The sequence below is a fragment of the Rhinolophus hipposideros genome (genome assembly GCF_964194185.1).
Source record: "Rhinolophus hipposideros genome assembly, chromosome: 3".
In the NCBI taxonomy this organism is placed as follows: domain Eukaryota; kingdom Metazoa; phylum Chordata; class Mammalia; order Chiroptera; family Rhinolophidae; genus Rhinolophus; species Rhinolophus hipposideros.
This window is the reverse complement of record NC_138049.1, coordinates 64,406,594-64,420,263: the sequence shown is the minus strand read 5'-3', so window position 1 is coordinate 64,420,263 and position 13,670 is coordinate 64,406,594. Positions and strand designations below refer to the sequence as shown.

At 38.2% G+C, this 13,670-nt stretch overlaps 1 protein-coding gene and 1 pseudogene across 3 annotated transcripts in view; both read left to right on the top strand.

Moving 5' to 3' along the window:
- Nucleotides 1–13,670, top strand: part of HTR1E (5-hydroxytryptamine receptor 1E) — an 84,217-nt gene that overhangs the window by 46,728 nt on the left and 23,819 nt on the right. The gene's annotated exons all lie outside the window — the stretch shown is intronic.
- Nucleotides 10,571–11,652, top strand: LOC308495926 (E3 ubiquitin-protein ligase RNF13-like; annotated as a pseudogene). The gene has a single exon. The product of its transcript is annotated as an E3 ubiquitin-protein ligase RNF13-like (transcript).

Genomic DNA, 13,670 nt, shown 5'->3' with positions numbered 1-13,670 from the left:
TCCTTGTTTTGCGATATAAAATGTTATAAGCTTATTTGTATTCCTTTTGTCCCAGACTTGGAATCATCCATTTCTACGAGGACTCCTGTTTCCCTTAAGAATGGGATTTAGAAGCCAAAGTCTGAGCCCTAGGAGTTCTTATTGCTTTTGGAGTGTCACTGCTCCCAGGACCACTCAGTGGACAGAGATCAGTCATCTTGGAAATACGTGTATGCGCACATACATATAAATCCACACACATCTTCTTCTATAGTTATTAAGACATCTACCTATATACTGAAACCGTAAGTGTTAATGCTTAAGTCCTCCAGTTCCACTGAGCTTACTCCAGCTATCTCCCTTTCCATACTTACAATTCCTTTTTTCAGCAGTGAGAAACCTGGCTCCCACTAACCTTAATATAATTACTTATTTAAACACTGCCCCTATATGTAATTAATCTCTTTCATTTGAAACTACCAGCTTCCCCAGATTTTCTTCTTACTCTACTTAGACCATGCCCTCTCTCCCCTGAAATTGCATGCCAAGTCACCCTTCTTATCCCCCTTCCCATATGTATACACTCCTCAACCTGTTCATTCTCTAACTCCCCCAAGCAAGGCCACTGGCCCCCATGTGCATTCCCTCTTTACCCTGCTTAGACTCTGACACGCCACTCCAGGCTGTCCTGAACATGACACGCCACGCCAGGCCGTCCTGAACATGTACGCTCCTCATTCCCCCGGGCTGCCTTATGCATGGATATCCTCTTCACTTGGTTTATAAATAATAAAAAATGTTAATTAAAGAAAAAGAGATACTGGTAGAATTTTGAGTCTAAGAACATTCTAATACCTTAAAGTCTTGGCCAAACATTGACTTTATTAGAATACGTGAAACACACTCAGGGAAGAGGGATTCCTTCTTTCTATCCACCAAACCAGTCATCAATATAATCATTGTTTACAAGAGAAAATGTATCAGTCTTTCATTATTAAGTATCACACACATGGACACACACTCACACTCACACTCCTTCACCAGGGGAGTTTCCTTCACTCTCATTTATTTCTCTCTGGATCAAAATTGGGCAAGTGATATTAATAATATCAAATTATTATTAATTATTAATATTTCAAATGGAAAATACTGCCTATTACATTCTGTTGCTGGAAAGAGTCCTCTGATGCAATGAGAGTGATGGCGGCAGCAAAGGGACTATAAGGAAGATGTTATGGAACAGAGGACGGAGAGAGATGAGAAAAAAAGACAGTTAAAATGTGGAAATGAGGAAAGTAGCATGGAGAGAGGTGCAAGGAGGAGGCCCAAGAGAGGTAGCCTAATGGGAGGAATGTGACATTCAGGAGAGTCTGACTTGGCCACCAAATCCCATGGAAACAACTCTATAATTAGCCCGAAAGCAGTGCTACTGTCAAAAGGAAAAAGAAACATCATCTATTTCAAGATCACTGACATGTTGAAGTAAGTAATGGAGAAATTGTTATTTTATACACTTCCTTTAATACACAACTGAATGAGATTGACATCCAGAAGCTCGGTACAACCAACTTCTGGATTTGGTCTAGATATTTGCTTACTGACGTCTTTAAATAATCCCTGTTTTGAGATTCACTTTTGGAGACCACATAGGCATGGCTATCTACACAATGAGAAGGTTCTTGGTTAACTGAAACTTTAACGAGGAAAAATACTGATATTCTATGTACAAATGGAACACCTTAACTCAACATCACATCTAATTTTGCTGCTTTGATAAAAAAAAAGAAACTGCATATCCTGTAACTCATAATATCAATATTTCAGACTTAGTCCCTTATCAACCATCTAGAAAGATGTCTTATGTTGTGGTGTTGTAAAAACCAGGGTATTAAACCACTGCCTTTTTTAACAGTTTTGGTTCAAAAAAGTATAACAGAATATGAAGTTCTTCTTTACTGTACCTAAGACTGCTGGATTTCCAAAATGTATTCTCGAAACACAATAGAATTTAAAGCCAATGTTTTAGAGAAAAAGAATACCCATTCTCGAAATAACTTAATACATACTTAATTCATAGTTTGATTTAATTCACAGATATTTTTAGTGAAGGTTAATCTTTCTGCATGCTTCCCACAGGTGCTATTACAGATACTACTGAAAATATCAGTAGAAAACATTAATTACTTTCCCAACACCCATCTTTCTTCCTTCCTAAGAGAACCCTGGTTTCATTTGGATACCCCTCCCCAAAAGACTGAGAGAAAACAGACCTCATTGCGAAGTTGTTCTTGCAGTCAGCACATGGGATTGCTCTGGCTCCTGTTGAAGACAGAGAAGTTATGTGGCCTACCTTGGTCCAATCATAGTGGGGGGAAAGGTCCCTCTCTCTTTTAGAATATGGACAAGAATATATTTTGGATCAAATAGTGTCGGCACGTATCTTGCAACCATAAGAGAAGCCAGTCGGAATTCAACATTGTCACACTGAGGAAAGCAGAGCAAAAATGTAGGAATAACTGGGATCCAAGATGACATTGTTGAATTCCTGAGACACCAACCTGACCAAACCTGACTGTACTTCTGGACTCACTGTTATGTGAGATAATAAACTTCTTTACTGTATAATTATTGCATAATTCTCATTAAATTAGGCTTTTATATTTGTAGCCAGAAACATCCTAGTTGATCAAACCAGGTTCAATCTCCAGTCTGAAAGCCGAAATTGTAGGCAGACATCCATGCCAACCTTGCAGTGCTGGGGAAAGTGCTTTTACAAGTTAGAGGCAAGAGTTACAAGGACTTCTCAGTTTCCCTGCAGAAAAAAATAAATCTGAAAATAATTGAGAACACTAGAGAATTCTGTTGCAGATTCCTTCTGTTTAGACAACTTTTGAATAAATGTGGACTGTAACCCTTTATTTTCTGGCATAGACAGTGAAACAATAATACCTGCTTTGCAAAAGTAAACTTATTGGTTTGTGGACAAAGGAAATGATGTTCCATAAATTCAACCAAAAGAGTCTTGGAAAATTCTGATGTTCTTTCACAACTATTTACCTTTGAGTCACAGTTTTCAGCACAAGCTGCCATCAAAATAAAAATGTCAAAATCAAATTAGTGCCCAAGATAACTTTCATGTTGCTATGTCAACCTCTTATTCAAATTTAACATCTGATGCCTGAATTTGGGTAGAGTTAATATTTACTTCACTTTTGGGACGGGTTTTTTTGCACAAATTATATTTATTTCAATTATTTCCAGAAAGTCACCATTAGATTGTACATGATTTTTTCTATAATTATTCTGTGCTCAAAATCAATTTTCAATTTAGTAAAATAAAACACATTCAAATTTGTGATATATATGTTTTATGTACTTTTCTGGGGAGAAAAATTATATTTTCATCTGATTCACAAAGAAGTCATGACTCAAAAATTTTAAACTATTGCAGATGGAGACTGAGTAATAACTGTAGGTGGTCAGAGATATTATCATGAAAGGGGAAAGGAGATAGAAGGAATGTATTTAAAGAACGGTGACATGGACAGATACAAGGGTGAACAGATATAAGAAAACTGTCTCCTACGTATGGCAAAGTGGTAGTATATGTATTTGTTACAGTATAGTGGGAAACACAGCAAATGCATAAAAAGCCACAGAAGACTTGAAGATATTTAATGACAATACATTGCAGTACATGTAAAATATAGGTACATGCCTGCATCATTCATAGCCCTGGCAGGAAACTTATGGCACAATGAAAAGGGTGATTGAAGAGATTTTAATGAAAGGAATATTTACCAAAGAGTGGACAGGATTAAGGGAAGCCACAGGGATGGTGAAGGAGCCTATGATGGACAAGAAGAGGCAAGAGGAGGAAGTTTTCTCAGAAGCTAGCCTTGTGAGATCCATAGCTACAGGACCAGGGCAGCTGACCTTAAGAAGAGGAATGCAGAAACTGCCAAGAAAGGAGCCAGGAACATAAATGCCCCAACCTCACTAGCTCCACATCCTCTGACCTCCTACCAGAGCCTCTCACTGACCAAATCCACACAAAACCTGAGGGAAGGGGTAACTGGATTATCCTGTGTAAAGACGTCAGTCCCTGAGGCCAAATAGGGTCAAGGGTGCGGAAGAACCCGACAGGGGAAGCAGACACCGCCCGACACAGACACTGCCCAAATACCAGCACAGGAGAGACTCTCGTTAAGAAATGGAGATACTTGGTTCTACAACAGTTTTGAATATACATTTTGGGCTAAGATATATATTTTATAATCCTTTCCATTTTGCTAATCTTAGTTTTTAGTCATCATATTTCATGTTGAGAACTTTTTGAATATAACCAAATACATATTTCATAATCATTAATTTTCTGACAGTTAATCCAATTCTTTTCCCTCAGACAAAAATACTCTTCTAGTTCCATAATCTAGGCAGTACATTATTAGTGTCAAAGCGCAAAGTAGTTGTGTAAACTTGAGAGAATTTACTTTGATTCCATCTCCAAACTATATTGATTCACATTAGATTCACATTTCTTCTTTGAGCTGCTATGAGTATAAATTTTGTCTGGGAGTATGGGTAAATGTGTACGTATAATTTACTGAACTGATCAATAGAGAGTCTATGTGGATAGGTGATCTAAAATGCCACACTAGCTCACCAAGTCTGTGTCTTTTCAAGAACTGATTACATAGATTGTGTGATACAATGGAAAGCATTCTAGACTTTAGGTCTGGAGGCACTGGTTATGACCTGTCTCTTCGTTAACAAACTGTAGGACTCTGGCAAGTCTCTTCACCCGTCCAGCTTCTCTTTTATTTCCATAAAAGGAGTTGAGGCAAAAGAGGCTCTGATGCCCCTTCCAACTTTCAAATTCTGTGGTTCTCAATGCCTGTCTCTATTTATCATGCCTCACAGGAACCATCAGTTTTGCTGCTTATTGGTTGCTTTAATTTGAAAGGACTTTTTTAGCCAATGTAGAGAATGCTAAATACTCTATCTTAAATTAAAATTTAGATAAAGAAACCAGCAGGTGACATTAAAAGCAGCAAATCCTCAGTGATTTTTTGAGTCTAACAGTTATAGCCTCCCATGAACCTTGGCATTTCCCTGGATTGCATAAATTATGTTTACTATTTCACAGGTAAATATTTACATGCCTAAGTAATGACTCCACAAAACCATGAGAAATGAAGAGGATAATTTTTGCTCTGGAGTAGATCTGTACCTTGTAATTCAACTCCATTGAAGAAACTCTCCTTTACATCCTTAATGTGGTCTTCAGTGCCCTAGAATCAAAGAAAGAGATATTCAGCCACTGCTGAGGGTGAACTATTCCATGCAAGCTGTCACGTGGGTACTTGTACACATTCCTGCATGGTATAAATAAATAATTACTTATGTATTTAATACCTACTATCCATTGTATTAAGTTTATTACATTTTTTTTAATTCTCACAACTGTCCTTTGATAATAAATCAAATTTGCTCGTCTCAGAGAAGTCAAGTAACATAATTAAGACAATAGCTAGTAAATGACGGAGCCAGGATTTGAACCTAAGACTCTAAAGCCGATGCCTTCATTATTGTTACCCTAGTGTTTCCAGCAACACTGGTCAGATACATCCACTACATCTCAAATACTTCATTTGTTTTTCATAGAAAATGAAGCTTTCAAACTAACTTTGCTTTCTCCCTTTAGCAGTGCCACAGTACCTTGAGCCCCTTCACATGTCCCTCTAGCAATATCCACCACTCCATCAGGAATGAGAACCGATGGACTTGTCCTCAACTGTCAGCATTCTCAAGCTCTGTAACGGGCAAATGAGACCTCAGCAAGGCTTTCAAGGCCTTAAAAGTCCTATCTCATTTCCCCATAAGTATCTACCTCCTCTCTCCTTCCACCATAATTACCCCACTGTCCAAATAACTTATCCCCTACTTTGATTCTCCCTAGAAAACATTTACCTTCAAAATATGCTTTAGAAAATTTTACACCTTTATTGCTCTTTGAGAAATAAAGGATTGGAGGCACTACCATTGACCACTTCCCTTCTGTCTTAGATTGGGTTTCCTAGAAACAGACTGAGATGGAGAGCAGTAGGGTGGCTGTGGAGTATTCTCAGAAAATACACTGCAAGGAAGTGAGGCAAGAAGGACTGAGGGAAGGAGGACCTAGGATTAGGTTATCCCTAATGAGGGGTCTGGGATGAGGAACATGGTATGCAGCACACCCTGTCAGACTTGAGGACCTAATTTATGTCTTCTGTCTAATTACCTGAACCTCTTCCAAGGTTCTTAAGACTAGTTTTGGATCTGACTATGCAGAATTTAAAAGATCTTGAGCCCTCTCTCCTGGGAAACTAAATGGAACAAAGAAAGATTATGAAATATGAAAATTCTAAAAATAATACAATGAAATTGGGTAATTTGAATGAAAGCCAGTTAAATATATGTGGAATATATCATGCTACTGATTCATTATCAGGCTGCATAATTTAATTATATTCTACTTACCATGCAATTTTCACACCCTAAACCTTTTAGTGTGAAGTCTGTGTTATATTGTCGGGGGTGGGGGGGGAGGGGGGAGAGAGGGAGAGAGGAAGAGAGGGAGAGAGGGAGAGAGAGAGAGAGAGAGTCCATGTAAGAGAAGCTTAAATAAGGATGGCAGAATACAGGCAAATTCAGGAACATTTTTAATATGTAAAAGAAATGATGGAAGTTCATCTTTCGTTTTCTATAAATAATCTGGGTTTATGTTAAACTATTAGTAATTTCCTTCCTTTTCATCTTTCCCTCAACTTGAGCCATTTACAATTTGTAACACATAGAACCGTTTTCAGATCTAACTTAACATGAAACTTTGTTGCTTCCATTGAATTTAGTAAAACCTAGAAATAAAATTCTTTCCTAGGACATAATTAATTTCCACAAAGTGTTAATTTAAAATTGCTAAGTTAGGAACATACATGTCTCTATTATCAGGTTCTTCTGTTCAAACTTTAAAGATAACCTTTCATATATATATATATATATATATGGTATATATACCTCAAGTTCTAGGATAAGAAGGTTTAGTGACTGAATGACGTTGAGGAAAATGTAAAGCTCTTACTTTAAAATATAGAATCAAACACATGGTGGTATTACCTGTATTGAAAATAATTATTTTTGTCATAATAGATTACAGTTGACCCTTAAAGAATACAGGGATGGCTTTCAGTCAAGATGGCAGAGTAGGTAAACACTGTGCTTGTCTCCTGTCACGACTACATCAAAATTACAACTAAACAACACAGGAATTGGGGCTCTCTGTGCAGTCAAATCCATCTATAGCTTTTAACTCTCCAAAAACTTAACTACTAATAGCCTACTGTTGACCAGAAGACTTACTGATAACATAAACAGTAGATTAATAGATGTTTTTTGTGTTATACATATTATATACTGTATTCTAACAATAAGGTAAGCTGGAGAAAAGAAAATGTTATTGAGAAAATCATCAGGAAGAAAAAATAAATTTACAGTATTTATTGAAAAAAACCACATATAACTGGATCCATGCAGTTCAAACCTGTATTCTTCAAGGGTAAACTGTAATAATAAATATGTAAGTAATGCTGTTAGGTTAATCTGATCAAATAAATCAACAACTCAAGAAACACCCTAAAGTTTTGAAATTATTTCCATATAAAGAATAAAGGGGTGACTTCCAGTCAAGATGGTAGAGTAGGTAAACATTGTGCTTGTCTCCTCCCACAACCACATCAAAATTGCAATTAAACAACAAAACAATCATCACTGAGAATCACCTGAAGTCTAGCTGAATATAAGTCTTACGGCTAAGGCAATTCAGAAGAAGCCACATTTAGACTGGTAAGAGGGACAGAGATGTGGAACAAGCTGGTCCCACACCCATGTATGGTGGTGAAGAATCAGGAGGTATATCTCGGATGCAGAGGACCCCGTGAGAAGTGAAAAGTCCCAGCCCCACACCAGGCTCCCCAGCCCAGAGTTCCAGTGCCTGGAAGAGAAGTACTCATGGCTTCTGGCTGTGAAAACCAGTGGAAATTGCGGCTGAGTGAGATGGAGGGCGGTTGGAGTCCCACATGTTCCCCTTAAAGGGCCCACACACAGATTTATTCTCTAATGGATTCACTCGCTCTGAGATCCAGTGTTGGGGCAGCAACTCAAAAAGTGCCAATGACATACAGGAAGGAACTGAATTCTCTGGCTTCAGGACACAGACCCGGCAGGCACCATATCATAGTCTCCATCAACCTGGCTAACACCATTCATCCTGCCCTGATGATTCCCTGAGACACTGCCCCATCCAACTTGCAGGACCACCCAAGCCACTTCCAGTGGCTTTTCCATACAAATGGCCTGTCTTGGCTCATGCTGCAGAATTTCCTAAAATCTCTCAAAGGTTCACAAACCCCAAACAAACAGTATCTGGCCTCAGCATGCCCCATACTCTTGCTAAGCAGCCCTAAGCCTGGCACTAGTGGCAGCGAGCCTCAGTTTGTAGCTTAGTCTCTCCCAGGCAGCTCCAAGCCCAGTACAAGTGGCAACCATCTGCAGATCACTTTGCAGCTTATACCAAGTGGCTCCAGGAAGGGCACAGATTGCCGCTGACCTTGGACTTTAACAACGTCCCTCTCAAGAGGTCCCTGAACCAACACTCAGTGGCCAGCTTCCACACTTGAGAACCACCCAATTAGTGTCACAAACAACACACCCAAAGGGCAGACTCAGTAGACCCCAGAGCCCAGCTAAAGTGAATCCTATTCTGTCCTGCTCTGTAGGGTCAGCCCCTCCACGATAGCACCTCCACTGTAGTCACAGCCTGTCCTCACAACCAATAAGCCTGAGGGGCAATCCTTCTCATTGATGTGTCAACAGCAATCAAGATTCAACTACAACAGAAGGGAATCACACAACCCACACAAGGGACACACCTGGAGTGCCTGGATCAGGTGACCAGGGTGATTGCTCCTGTGGGACCCACAAGATACCTACTACATAAGGTCACTCTACTAAGAACAGGAGGCATAACAGCCTTACATAATACATAGAAACAAGCACAGGGAGGCAGCCAAAATGGGGAGGCAAAATTTTCATGTCCAAAATGAAACAAGAGAACAAAGCTCTAGAAAAAGAACTAAACAAAATGGAAACAAGCAATCTGCCAGATACAGAATTCCAAACACTTTTATAAGGATGCTCAATGATCTCAGGGAGAATTTCAACAAAGAGATAGAAAACATAAAAATGGAGATAGAAAACAAGAAAAAGAACCAGTCAAAAATAAGCTACAATGACTGAAATGTAGAATACATTAGAGGGAATCAATAGTAGATTAGAAGAAGCAGAGGATTGAATCAGTGATTTAGAAGATAAGATAACAGAAAACACCCAATCAGAACAGCAAAAAAGAATTTTTAAAAATGAGGTTACTTTAAGGGGTGTCTGGGGCAACAACAAGCATACCAACACTCTCATCATAGGGGTCCCAGAAGGAGGAGAGAGAAAGCAAGAAATTGATAACCTCTTTGAAGAAATAATGATGGAAAACTCCCCTAACCTGGTGAAGGAAATAGACATACAAGCCCAGTAAGTGCAGAGTCCCAAACAAGATGAACTCAAAGAGGCCCACACCAAGGCAGATCATAATTAAAATACCAAGGGTTAAAGACAAAGAGAGTCTTAACAGCAGAAGAGAAAGGCAACTAATTACCTACAAGGGAACTCCCATAATACTGTCAGTGGCTTCCTCAACAGAAACTTTCCAGGCCAGAAGGGATTGGCACGAAATACTCAAAGTGATGAAAAGCAAGGACCTACAACCAAGATTACCCAGCAAAGCTATTATTTAGAATCAAAGGACAGATAAAGAGCTTCCCAGACAAGAAAAAGCTAAAGGAGTTCATCACCTCCAAACCAGTATTACAAGAAATGTTAAAAGGATTTCTTTAAGAACAAGAAAAAAAGATAAAAAAATATGAATAATAAAATGCAATACCAACATATCTACCAGCAATTATTTTAAATGTAAATGGAGGCAATTAGCGCAAAGTTGGTGACCATTGCAATGGAAGGCAGGAGACCACAAGCTCTGAGTGCTCCCCTGCCACCTCCGCATCCCACAGAACACCACTCTTCAAGCCCGGGTCCGCCTAACCCACTGTCTACTTGTGGCAGGAATGCCAGGTGATCTTATTCTCCTTGGACAAATCCAGCAGCATCTTCTCTGGGCAGTGGATTTCACCCGGCGCATGCCCCACCCTCGCCACTCCCCTACGGAGTCCAAACACAAAGAAGCTCCCGTGCCTCAGCATCCTGAGCTTTCATGACTAGCCTGCAACAGTGTTTCACTCAAATGTTCCCTATCATGCATGCTGGAGACAGAAGATTCCTCCATTTGTAAAAATCTTGCAAAGATATGAAGAATCAAAGCTCCAAAATTATGTAATAAGCCAGTGACAGAGCTGGAAGGAGAGGATCAGATGCCTGGACCACCTGGTCCAAAGTCCATCATTCTACACAGCAGGCTGAAAGTTGAAGGTGATTTTACAGCAAGATGCTGCTCTCCATAGGGATGTTCATGCTGTTGGCCACACAGGTCTACCATCTTGACTGTCCAGTTCTTTGCATTCTTAAACCTACTGCCTGTCAAAGCAGATATTTTAGCATGTAATTTTGAAAATGCATCTCAGACCTTTGATGATCTTCCTGCAAGATTTGGTTATAGACTTCCAGCTGAAAGTTTAAAGGTTTCTTGATTAACTCAAAACCAGAGAATGCCTGTGAAGCCATAGTGCCTCCACCAATTAAAGACAATTCATCTGGCACTTTCATCATGTTAATGACAAGACTTAATTGTAATTTTGATATAAAGGTTTGAATGCACAGAGAACAAGATATAAAGCAGCCATAGTTCACAATGTTGACTCTGATGACCTCATTAGCGTGGGATCCAACGACATTGATGTGCTTAAGAAAACTGACAGATCATCTGTCTTTATTGGTGAATCATCAACTAATTCCCTGAAAGATGAATTCATATATGAAAAAGGGGGCCACCTTATCTTAGTTCCATAATTTAGTCTTCCTCTGGAATACTATCTAATCCCCTTCCTTATCATAGTTGGCATCTCTCTCATCTTGGTATTCATTTTCATGATCACAAAATGCGTCCAGGATAGACATAGAGTTAGAAGAAACAGACTTTTTAAAGATCAACTTAAGAAACTCCCTGTACAGAAATTCAAAAAAGGAGCTGAATATGATGCACGTGCCATTGGTTTGGATGAATCTGAAGATGGAGATAAGCTCAGAATTCTTCGCTGTTCCCATACTTATTGTTGCAAGTGTGTAGACCGTTGGTTAACTAAAACCAAAAAAACCTATGTAGTCTGCAAACAAAAAGTTGATTCTTCTTAAGGAGATTCAGACTCTGAAACAGACTGTAGTCAAGAAGAAAATGAAGTGTCAGAACATACCCCTTTACTTAGACTTTGGCTTCTGTCAGCACCCAGCCATTTGGGGCTTTGTCAGAATCTCGCTCACATGAGAACATGACAGAATCTTCAGACTCTGGATACTGACAGTAGTGATGCAAAAAACGAAATTAATGAGCATAGTGCTGTGGTCCAGCTGTAGTCTAATGGTGAACGGGATTATAACATAGCACATACTGTTTGACCTTCAGACGGTGATGGGGTTATTTCCCTTTAAAATGTTTATTTAGATACATAATTTGACTTTTTTTTGCTCCCTTTAGAGTGTAGAAATAACTTAATTTTTAGTATTCTACAATTTAACCAGATTATTGAATCAGGTGTCTTTGATTGGTTATTTACCTGCAGGATTGTACTCCACTTCACTAATAACTAATAATAAACTGGTGCTGTAACTCAAGCATCAAATCAACTTATTTTGGAATGAAACATAGCCATAACATTTAAAAAAATTCCTCAGTATAGCTTGCAATTAAGACCTTGATCACAGTATGCAAATTTTGTGTTTTATACGCAAGGTCAGTGCTGTGGCCACCTAGCATGAGCTAAGCCAACTTCCATTTCCATAAAATTACCTAGAGTTGTTGAGTTGGAATATGTTTGTTCTAGTATTACTCTAAATGGCCATCATTAGTGAGAGGCGACAAGGTTATTTAGCATTTTTCCTCTGATCAGCACCACAAAGAAACTCAAAGCTATCTTTTTTCTTTTTATTTCCAAGTTATTCTGATAGGAACAGTCTGTCTAGTGCAGATTTCAAGTTTTAAGGTTTTTCATACTATAGTGTTATATATGAATTTGATTCATCAGCTAAAGTAATATGTCTCTGAACTTCACTTAGTAAATTTCAGTATCCTTAAAGGTTTTGAGTTGTGATCAAAGCAAAAAGGAAATGCTGTACAAAAATACCAACCTTCTACAACTGTTAATACACAGATCATATACCTCTTAATAAAGAGCATCTTTTACTAATTGGTCCTGCTAACCTATGACAGAGGAAATTGTAAAGTATTAGATTTGGAAATAATTGCTTATGTTTAATAGAACTAATAATGCACTTAAACAATGTATTATGAAAAGTTAAGTTATATACCATTGAAACTATGTAGAAAATATAGACTTATGTGTAATCAAAATGCTAAGAATTTTTATACAACCTGTATGAAAGAGGTTTGAATGTTAATAAACATGTTTCCCACTTTTAAAAAAATGTAAATGGACTAAATGCTCCCATCACAAGACATAGTATGGATAAAGGGATAAGAAAACAAAACCCTTACATATGCTGCCTACAAAAGACTCACTTGAGATTGAAAGACACAAACAAACTGAAAGTAAAGCGATGAAAAAAAGATATTTCATGAAAATGGGGGGAAGAAATTTGCTGGCTAGCAATACTTATACCAGATAAAATAAGACTTTAAAACAGAGGCTATAACAAGAGACAAAGAAAGACCCAGTACTCCCACTTCTGGGTATTTATCTGAAGAAACCCAAATGCTACTTCAAGGGGATGTGTGCATCCATATGTTCATTGCAGCACTGTTTATAATGGCCAAGGTGTGGAGGCAGCCTGGGTGTTTATCCATAGAAGAATGGATAAAGAGGAGGTGGTGCATATATACAACAGAATATTGCTCAGCCATAAAAAAAAAAAAAAAAAGAAATCTTGCCATCTACAACAAAATGGATGGACCCAGAGGGTCTTGTGCTGAGAGGAGTAAGTCGAAGAAAGACAAATGTGGTATGATCTCTCTTATATGTGGAATCTAAACAATAAAATAAGGGAACAAACAAGACAGACACAAACTCATAGATACAGAGAACATTTTGATGGTTGCCAGATGGGAGGATGAAAAAGAGGGCAGGATTAAGAATTACAAATTGGTAGTTACAAAATAGTCATAGGGATGTAAAGTATAGCATAAGAAATACAGTCAATAATATTGAAATAACTATGTATGGCGTCAGGTGGGTACTAGATTTGTTGGGGTGATTATTTTGTAAGTTATATAAATGTCTACTCACTAAGTTGTACAATTTAAACTAATATAATATTGTATGTCAACTGTAATTGAAAAATTAAAAAAATATTTTAAAAAGAATAAAAGGGTATGTGTGTATGTATGTATTTATTTGAAACGTTTCCTATAATGTATT